The sequence below is a fragment of the Coregonus lavaretus genome (genome assembly GCF_964263955.1).
Source record: "Coregonus lavaretus genome assembly, chromosome: 7".
NCBI classification, from domain to species: domain Eukaryota; kingdom Metazoa; phylum Chordata; class Actinopteri; order Salmoniformes; family Salmonidae; genus Coregonus; species Coregonus lavaretus.
The window spans coordinates 40,054,281-40,064,414 of NC_139994.1; positions in this window are offsets into that span (position 1 = coordinate 40,054,281).

Sequence of the window (10,134 nt, forward strand, 5' to 3'; positions counted from 1 at the left end):
TCAAACATTTAACAACTCTGACACACAGTGTAAACATTCTGAGTGAAACCACAGGGTATTTTTCTTTTATCTGCACTTGAATGAATTGGCCTTAACTGCAGCCTCTCAAAATATATACTAGCTTACAATATTCTTCACTCTGAATAAGCAAAGCATGTGTAGACTCAAATAGGACACTCATAACCAATATGTCAATGTCAAAATACAGTAGTAGATAAGATAACTGGCACTCGATGTTTGAAATAGTCATACAATGGTCTACTTAGATTAGTGAATGTTTAGCACACTCTTGAAATTAAGACTTGAATATTCAGGCTCCTAGAGAAGTTTATAGGAGCAGTAAAATGCATGATAAAAAAATATCAGGCTGAATTTTCTTGTTATACCTGTCAGAATTATCGCTCCCCAAAAAATAATGAATTCTCAAATATTTAACATTTCGAGATTTCTTTGACGCAAGAGTGTTAGGTTTCTATGTACAAAATTACAACAACTATGTATGGTTAATGTCTATCAACCTTGTGCAATTTATTTTCAATTGAAGGGTGCTTTTGTCTGCATGTGGGAAGTCTGTATACTCTGCCATCATAAAAATTACCATTTGTTTAACAAAAAGGTATACAGTAATAACAGGTTATATTACCTGTATTTTGCAGCAAACTGAAACATATTATTGAATTATTATTATTATTATTATAGAATTATAGAATTATCTATATAGTTAGCAAATCTCATGCAGTCATTTCACAGTCACCCATAAACTACATGGAACATGGACATCACAAAACTAACAGCAATATACTGTATACTGTATGTGTCAGGGTTGGGGTCAATTCTGATTCATATTTTTTTTTAAAGGAGAGTGGAATTCCACTCTCCATAAGTATTTCCTCAATTTTTATTTAGATAGGGAATAATTACATGGGGAACACAGGCAAGGAGGAGGGAAGTCAGCAAGGTTAAGGGGAGGATTAAATCCACAACCGTCAGGGTTGTACACGTGTGCTTTCTGCTAGGAGTGTTACCATTGGACCACGCAGTCCAATTCAATTCCCAAATTATATTGGCCACACCCCACAGGAAGCAGAATTGGAATTGAATATGAAATAAATGAAGTGGAATTTAATTTAATAAAATTATATGAAATTCAAATGGAAATCAGAAATTCAGAATCGGCCCAAACCCTGGTATGTGTCATTGAGAATTGCATTTCCATGCATTGACTGCTGTACTTGTCTGTCGTGACCTCTATACCTACACACTTAGAAATGAATTATCCTGAAATCCTCCTAAATGTCTACACATGGCTCACTTTTAGAGATCTAAACTGGCCAGACACACCTGCATTACCTCAGTTCTCTCTCAGTATATTAGCAAGAATTTACTGTAAAATATGAATAACTAAATAATGTAAAGAATGTATGAGGAAAAATGCATGTGAAGAATTTGGGCTGGTTACCCATGGGCGGCGCACATGAAATGGAATGATGTACTGTATGCATAACGCAAAAATTATAAAATACATAGAAAATACATGTAAATAGAAAATACATGCCTTTATAAGATTCCTCACTTGAACCAATCTAGAACAAAACTCCTTGGTCCAGGTTTGTATTGTGTTAAAAAAATATATTTCATGTTTCAGTTGTAGGAAAACTTTTATCTTTCAGAATATTAATATAGTAAGCTTGTTCTCATATGATCATCGTTTTTTTTTTTTTTTACAATCAAATATGAAGTCACCCTCATACACTTCAATGATTCACTATTATCATGATTGATTGGTTGGATACTTCCCCTGTGTGTACACCATGTTTATACATTGTTTTGCTGGTATAAAAAATTAGGGCTTTAGATACCACATTGCCTCCTGATATGTATTTGTCTATTACCACTACCTGTCTTTAAAGTGTAGGCACCAAAGTCAAGGGGCAGATTGGGCTGTCACTCCCAAGGAACCATTTCCTCTTCCCTGCACGCACGCACACACATGAAAACACAAGTTAGAAAGCTATGACATAAATTGTGAGCATCCCCTCATTCACATTCAGATAATAAGATAACAGATGTTTTCCACACATACCTTTTTTTAAATCTTCGCTATACAGTGCCCATTGCCTTATCCTGGAGTACGATCCAGAGAAAAGGAGAACTGTGTTTGTGTGGCTAGAATACAATACATGAATGAGTCAGGCATATTCTGTCATTGAGTCCCTCCCACCCACACTCTCATTAGTCTTACCTCACCAAACCACTTGTTCTTACCCTTTTTCTCCTAGGTGGGGGTCGATTTCTTGAGTTCACAGCTCCCCAACCTTAGCGAAACTGCCATTTCATAGTGCACTTGTACTTTTCATTCAGCCTCACTTTTCCAGATTCCCTCAGTGACATTTATGTCTGGTGTCAAAGGTACTGTATGCATTAAGCATTCAGAAAAGCTCCTGTCAAATAATATTGTATGAGCAGAGGCACTGTTTCCAAAGTTACATGGTGTATTGTGTGCAAGCTTGAATGCATAAAATGCAAAAACAATTGGTTTAGCATGTGAGACTGACATTGATTGCAGATTATAGGGTATGAGTCAACCACTAATACACATTTTTGCACTGTAAATGTTTTAATTTTATTGGTGTTAATGTAAGATTTATTTAAGGTGTACATATATACAGACAATTAATCATATAATCTAGATGTGTAAAACTACTGTAAAACACAAAGTATCTAATACAATGAATAAAGGTAACAAGGAAATTAGTTTTGTTTTATTTTCCATTATGTTAAAGCTGCAGTCTGGGATTAGAAAAACCACTAAACTGGCACCCTGCCACTTGTTTTGGTAAACAACTGAGGGATGGTGCTGCAGAAATATAACCACTCACAGTTCATAAATGGGTCCCTGGAGATGGTCTAGCGGTTAAGGCCACTGCATACGGCACATGACAGGTCCCCCTGCGCATCCCAGAGCATGTGACAAAGTCAATGGTACAAAGATATTGATCTGTTTTAAGCAATCAATCTTATGTCATCGTGATGACTATAAACTCACCAATCTGAGGTAAAAGGATGTGTAATTCCACGTAACATTATTGAATTGAATTGAATTTATTTCGGGTAACAGACATATACAACAAAATGTACAATGTGGACCCAGAGGATATCACTTAAAAGTATTAATTAAAACGTTTGTTTCCAAAGTGGTCTTCGATGGTAAAAACAATAACACATATAATGATTAAAAGGAAAGACAAAATTACAAACAACCATAAATACATTCATTGATATTGACATCCTAGAAAGTGGCACTATTCACTGCACTTTTCCCTAACCTTGAAAATCAACCATATTAATTTCACATTTCGACCTTAAAAAACTATCTATTCAATGCAGCAGCAGTAGGGGGCACAAGGGGCACTATAGTGGTTTCTCTTTCTTAGACAATCTTGTCCAAATGAAAACCTTTGCCTACTTTTTAAAGCTATTTCTACTTTTTCTTTGCTTGATCTCCAAGGGGAGGCTATTCCATAGACAAATGCCTGTATAGAAAAACATGCTCCCCGCAGTACTGTTTTCTCTTGGGATTTTACAAGACATAACACTAGCTCTGGTGTTGTAACTGTGCTGGTTATAGACCATATCAATGTGGTTTTTCATATAACCTGGGGCACGATCATTTAAGATGTCAAACATATGATTAAGTTTAAGTTGGTCCACTCTGGACTCCAAAGGCACCTCCCGGAACTCCTGTACCCCTATGTGGGTCCTAAGGGGGACATTAAGCATATACCTGAAAACATTACTTTGCATGACCTTCATTCTCTTTTTCAGATTTTTTGATAGCCCACTATACCAAGAAGAGCAGGCATAATCAACATGACACTGAATCAAGGTTGAGACAAGCAGTTTCTTAACTTTGATGTTCAAATATCTAGTGTTACGATATAAACATTTCAATTTGTACGCCATTTTAGAAATCATTTTTGCAGCAATCAGGTCACCAGAAAGGGATTGATCTAGGGACACACCAAGAGAAGTTACACTTGTTTTAGATTCAATCTCCTTGCCTGCACAGTTTACCTTTATCTTGACAGCCCTAAGCAATCTACGTTTTGTTCCAAAGAAAATCGATTCAGTTTTTTCCCAAATGTAGCGATAATTTGTTGTCAGTTAACCAATCTCTAATAAAATGCAATTCCTTACTCAGGGTCTCCTCTATGTAAACTGTATCCTTCCCTGATATCAGTATAGCTGAGTATCAGCATAAAGCAGGAGTTTGCACTTTACTGTATCTGGCATATCATTGATGTATATAAGAAATAAGAGAGGCCCTAAAATGTATCCCTGCGGTACTCCACAGGATATTTATTTGGCCTCTGACAGAACATCACCAAAATTACATACTTGTGTTCTGTTGGTCAGATAAGACCTAAACCAATTCCCTGCTACATCATTTAGACCCATGCATTTCAGTTTCATCAGGAGAATATCATGGTCCACAGTGTCAAAAACTTTCTGCAAGTCTAACATGACCATACCTGTATAGTTCCCCTTCTCACTTTCCTGCTTGATGTGGTCAAAAAGGTGGATAAGGCAGGTATCAGTGGAATGGGCTGTTCTAAAGTCATACTGGAGTTCATAAAGAAGTTTGTGCTCGAGAAGGTATCCCTCAACTTGATTAAAAACGAATCTCTCAACAACTTCGGATAAGGTGCTGAGGATCGACACAGGCCTGTAGTTTCCTACATTTGATTTACTGCTCTTCTTGTGGAGCGGAACCACACTGGCTGTTTTGAAATCATGGGAAATGTACCACTACTAATAGAACGGTTTACAATATGTGTTATCATTTTAGCAGTGACACAAGCACTATCCTTTAAGAATCTTGCAGGAATGTTATCAAATCAAATTGTATTGGTCACATACACATATTTAGCAGATGTTATTGCTGGTGTTGCGAAATGCTTGTGTTCCTAGGTCCAACAGTGCAGTATCTAACAATTCACAACAATACACACAAATCCAAAAGTAAATATATAAATATTAGGACGAGCAATGTCGGAGTGGCATTGACTAAAATACAGTAGAATAGAATACAGTATATACATATGAAATGAGTAAAGCAGTATATAAACATTATTAAAGTGACTACTGTTCCATTATTAAAGTGACCAGTGATTCCATGTCTATGTATATGGGGCAGCAGCCTCTAAGGTGCAGGGTTGAGTAACCGGGTGGTAGCCGGCTAGTGATGGCTATTTAACAGTCTGATGGCCTTGAGATAGAAGCTGTTTCAGTCTCTCGGTCCCAGCTTTGATGCACCTGTACTGACCTCGCGTTCTGGATGGTAGCGGGTTGAACAGGTCGTGGCTCGGGTGGTTGATGTCCTTGATGATCTTTTTGGCCTTCCTGTCACATTGGGTGCTGTAGGTGTCCTGGAGGGCAGGCAGTGTGCCCCCAGTGATGCGTTGGGCAGACCGCACCACCCTCTGGAGAGCTCTACGGTTGCGGACGGTGCAGTTGCCGTACCAAGAGGTGATACAGCTCGACAAGATGCTCTCAATTGTGCATCTGTAAAAGTTTGTGAGGGTCTCAGGGGCCAAGCCAAATGTCTTCAGCCTCCTGAGGTTGAAGAGGCGCTGTTCACCAAACTGTCTGTGTGGGTGGACCATTTCATTGTCAGTGATGTGTATGCCGAGGAACTTTAAGCTTTCCACCTTCTCCACTGCGGTCCCATTGACGTGGATAGAGGCGTGCTCCCTCTGCTGTTTCCTAAATTCCACGATCAGCTCCTTCGTTTTGTTGACGTTGAGGGAGAGGTTATTTCCTGGAACCACTCCACCAGGGCCCTCACCTCCTCCATGTAGGCTGTCTCATCATTGTTGGTAATCAGGCCTACTACTGTTGTGTCGTCTGCAAACTTAATGATTGAGTTGGAGGTGTCCGTGGCCACGCAGTCATGGGTGAACAGGGAGTACAGGAGTGGGCTGAGCACGCACCCTTGTGGTGCCCCTGTGTTGAGGATCAGTGAAGTGGAGGTGTTGTTTCCTACCTTCACCACCTGGGGGCAGCCCGTCAGGAAGTCCATGACCCAGTTGCACAGCGCGGGGTGTCACACCCTGATCTGTTTCACCTGTCTTGTGCTTGTCTCCACCCCCCTCCAGGTGTTGCCCATTTTCCCCATTATCCCCTGTGCATTTATACCTGTGTTTTCTGTTTGTCTGTTGTCAGTTTGTCTCGTCAAACCTACCAGCGTGTTTTTCCAGTAGTCCTGTTTCTCTCTAGCCCGTTTTTCAAGTTTTTCTGGTTTTGACCACTCTGCATGCCCTGACCCTGAGCCTGCCTGCTGTTCTGTACCTGTCTGACACTGCCCTGCATTACTGACCTCTGCCTGCCCTGACCCTGAGCCTGCCTCCGTTCTGTACCTTTCTGACTCTGCCCTGGATTACCGATCTGCCCCCTGTTTTGTTAATAAACATCTGTGATTCGAACTGTCTGCATCTGGGTCTTATCCTGAGTTCTGATACGGGGTTCAGACCCAGGTCCCGAGCTTAATGATGAGCTTGGAGGGTACTATGGTGTTGAAGGCTGAGCTATAGTCAATGAACAGCATTCTTACATAGGTATTGCTCTAGTCCAGACGGGATAGGGCAGTGTGCAGTGCGATGGCGATTGCATCATCTGTGGATCTATTGGGGCGGTATGCAAATTGAAGTGGGTCGAGGGTGTCAGGTAAGGTAGAGGTGATATGATCCTTAACTAGCCTCTCAAAGCACTTCATGATTACAGAAGCAAGTGCTACGGGGCGATAGACATTTAGTTCAGTTACCTTTGCTTTCTTGGGTACAGGAACAATGGTGGACATCTTGAAGCAAGTGAGGACAGCAGACTGGGATAGGGAGAGATTGAATATGTCTTAAACACTCCAGCCAGCTGGTCTGCGCATGCTCTGAGGACACGGCTAGGGATGCCGTCTGGTCTGGCAGCCTTCCGAGGGTTAACACGCTTAAATGTTTTACTCACGTCGGCCATGGAGAACGAGAGCCCACAGTCCTTGGGAGCGGGCTGCGTCGGTGACACTGTGTTATCCTCAAAGCGGGCGAAGAAGGTGTTCATCTTGTCCGGGAGCAAGGCGTCGGTGTCCGCGAGGTGGCTGGTTTTCTCTTTGTAATCCGTGATTGTCTGTAGACCCTGCCACATACGTCTTGTGTCTGAGCCGTTGAATTGCGACTCCACTTTGTCTCTGTACTGATGTTTTGCCTGTTTGATTGCCTTACGGAGGGAATAACTACACTGTTTGTTTTCAACCATATTCCCAGTCACCTTGCCATGGTTAAATGCGGTGGTTCACGCTTTCAGTTTTGTGTGAATGCTGCCATCTATCCACGGTTTCTGGTTTGAGTAGGTTTTAATAGTCACAGTGGGAACAACATCCCCTATACACTTCCTGATGAACTCAGACACCGTGTCCATGTATACGTCAATGTTATTCTCAGAGGCTACCCGGAACATATCCCAGTCCGCGTGATCAAAACTATCTTGAAGCATGGATTCCGATTGGTCAGACCAGCGTTGAATAGACCTTAGCACGGGTACTACAGTCAATGTGTTGATAGAACTTCGGTAGGGTTTTCCTCAAATTTGCTTTGTTAAAATCCCCAGCTACAATAAATGTGGCCTCAGGATATGTGTTTTCCACAAAGTCCAGTGTAGTTGGTCCTCTGTAGCTCAGCTGGTAGAGCACAGCGCTTGTAACGCCAGGTTAGTGGGTTCGATCCCCGGGACCACCCATACACAAAAATGTATGCATGCATGACTGTAAGTCGCTTTGGATAAAAGCGTCTGCTAAATGGCATATTATTATAATATTAGTTCCTTGAGGGCCGTCGTGGTATCGGCTTGAGGGGGAATATACACGGCTGTGACTATAACCGAAGACAATTCTCTTGGGAGGTAATATGGTTGGCATTTTATTGTGAGGTATTCTAGGTTGGGTGAACAAAAGGACTTGAGTTTCTGTACATTATCACAAACACACCATGAGTAGTTAATCATGAAACATCCACACCACCTTTCTTCTTCCCGGGGAGTTATTTATTCCTGTCTGTACGATGTACTGAGAACCCAGCTGGCTGTATGGATGGGGACACTATATCCGGAGAGAGCCATGATTCCGTGAAACAGAGTATGTTACAGTCCCTGATGTGTCTCTGAAAGGAGATCCTCGCCCTGAACTCGTCTACTTTATTGTCCAGAGACTGAACATTAGCGAGTAATATACTCGGAAGCGGTGGATGGTGTGCATGCCTCCTGAGTCGGACTAGAAGTACACTCTGAATACATCTTCTCCGCCGTTGGGGTCTTGTAGTAGCCTCTGGGATAAATTAAATTGCCCTGGGGGGTACGAACAAAGGATCCAATTCGGGAAAGTCTTATTCCTGGTCGTAATGCTGGTGAGTTACCGTCGCTCTGATATCCAAAAGTTATTTCCAGCTGTATGTAATAACACAAAAAACATTCTGGGCTAATAATATCAGAAATAACACACAAAAAAACAAAATACTGCAAAGTTGCTTAGGAGCTAGAAGCAGACCTGCCATGTCTGTCGGTGTCGTCTTCAATCGAAGAAAGAAGAATATCCAGCTCAGTTGCTTTGTTTGTGCTCATTAAGTATAGTCGATTGGAAACTTTGACCTCTGTTACCATGCACAGCTCAAAAAAATTATTTTACCTTTTGGGGAGTTTTTGAGCCAATGTCCTTTAAAGTTTTCCACAGTTTACAAGGCTGATGTAAGTTGTCCTTAACAACGTCTATGTAATGTTGGGATTTGGCCTTATCCATTTTGTATCTTGCCTGGTTTCTACAGTTAATATAACCATCAGAATGTTGTTGTAGATTTGTCCCTTTGAATTTGGAAGTTCCGGAAGTTATCCATTTCCCTGACCACTATTTGATTCAAATTAGTTTATGGGGTGAAAATGCAAGCTTGTGTAAGGTTAAATATGACGATGTTTGCCTTTCAGTGCCTTATATAGCCTACTACTGAATATGGTGCAAATGTATGCTCAGATATGTCATTTTCATGTGAAGAAGCACAATGATTTTTGGCGCCTGAACAGGTAAAATAATTTGGCCGCTGGACCTTTCATGAGTCTGATTTAGCACATTTTCGATCAGACATACGAGGCTGAAACATTTAAATATCAATGATTCACATATTATAAAAGGATGTGTATTGAAATTACTGATTGAGAAATACGGATACATACAGTAAATGATCAAATTACTACAGATATGATACATTTCTAAATCATGCAAATATAACTTGTCTGTATAAGCAGTATATAAGAGAACTAAAAGGACTGCCCCGGGGGAGCTCACTTCAGACCGGTACTTTATGCACCTAAGTATGACTGTGACCTCTCCAGCATGCTGTTAATAAACAATGATTCATTTAAGATTGACTTCGAGATTCCCATGTGTAGTATTTCCACGACACCCCCTTTGCTGCTATAACAGCCTCAACTCTTCTAGGAAGGCTTTCCACTAGATGTTGAAACATTTCTGCGGGGACTTACTTCCATTCAGCCACAATAGCATAAGTGATGTCGGGCACTGATGCTGGGCGATTAGGCCTGGCTCGCAGTCGGCGCTCCAATTCATCAATAAGGTGTTCGATGGGGTTGAGGTCAGGGCTCTGTACAGGCCAGTCAAGTTCTTCCACACCGATCTCAACAAACCATTTCTGTATGGACTTTGCTTTGTGCACAGGGGAATTGTCATGCTGAAACAGGAAAGGGCCTTCCCCAAACTGTTGCCACAAAGTTGGAAACACAGAATCGTCTAGAATGTCATTGTATGCTGTAGCGTTAAGATTCCCTTCACTGGAACTAAGGGGCCTAGCCCGAACCATGAAAAACAGCCCCAGACCATTATTCCTCCTCCACCAACCTTTACAGTTGGCACTAGGCATTCAGGCAGGTAGCGTTTTCCTGGAATCCGCCAAGCCCAGATTCGTCCGTCGGACTGCCAGATGGTGAAGCGTGATTCATCACTCCAGAGAAGGTGTTTCCCCTGCTCCAGAGTCCAATGGCGGCGAGCTTTACACAACTCCAGTCGATGCTTGGCATTGCGCATGG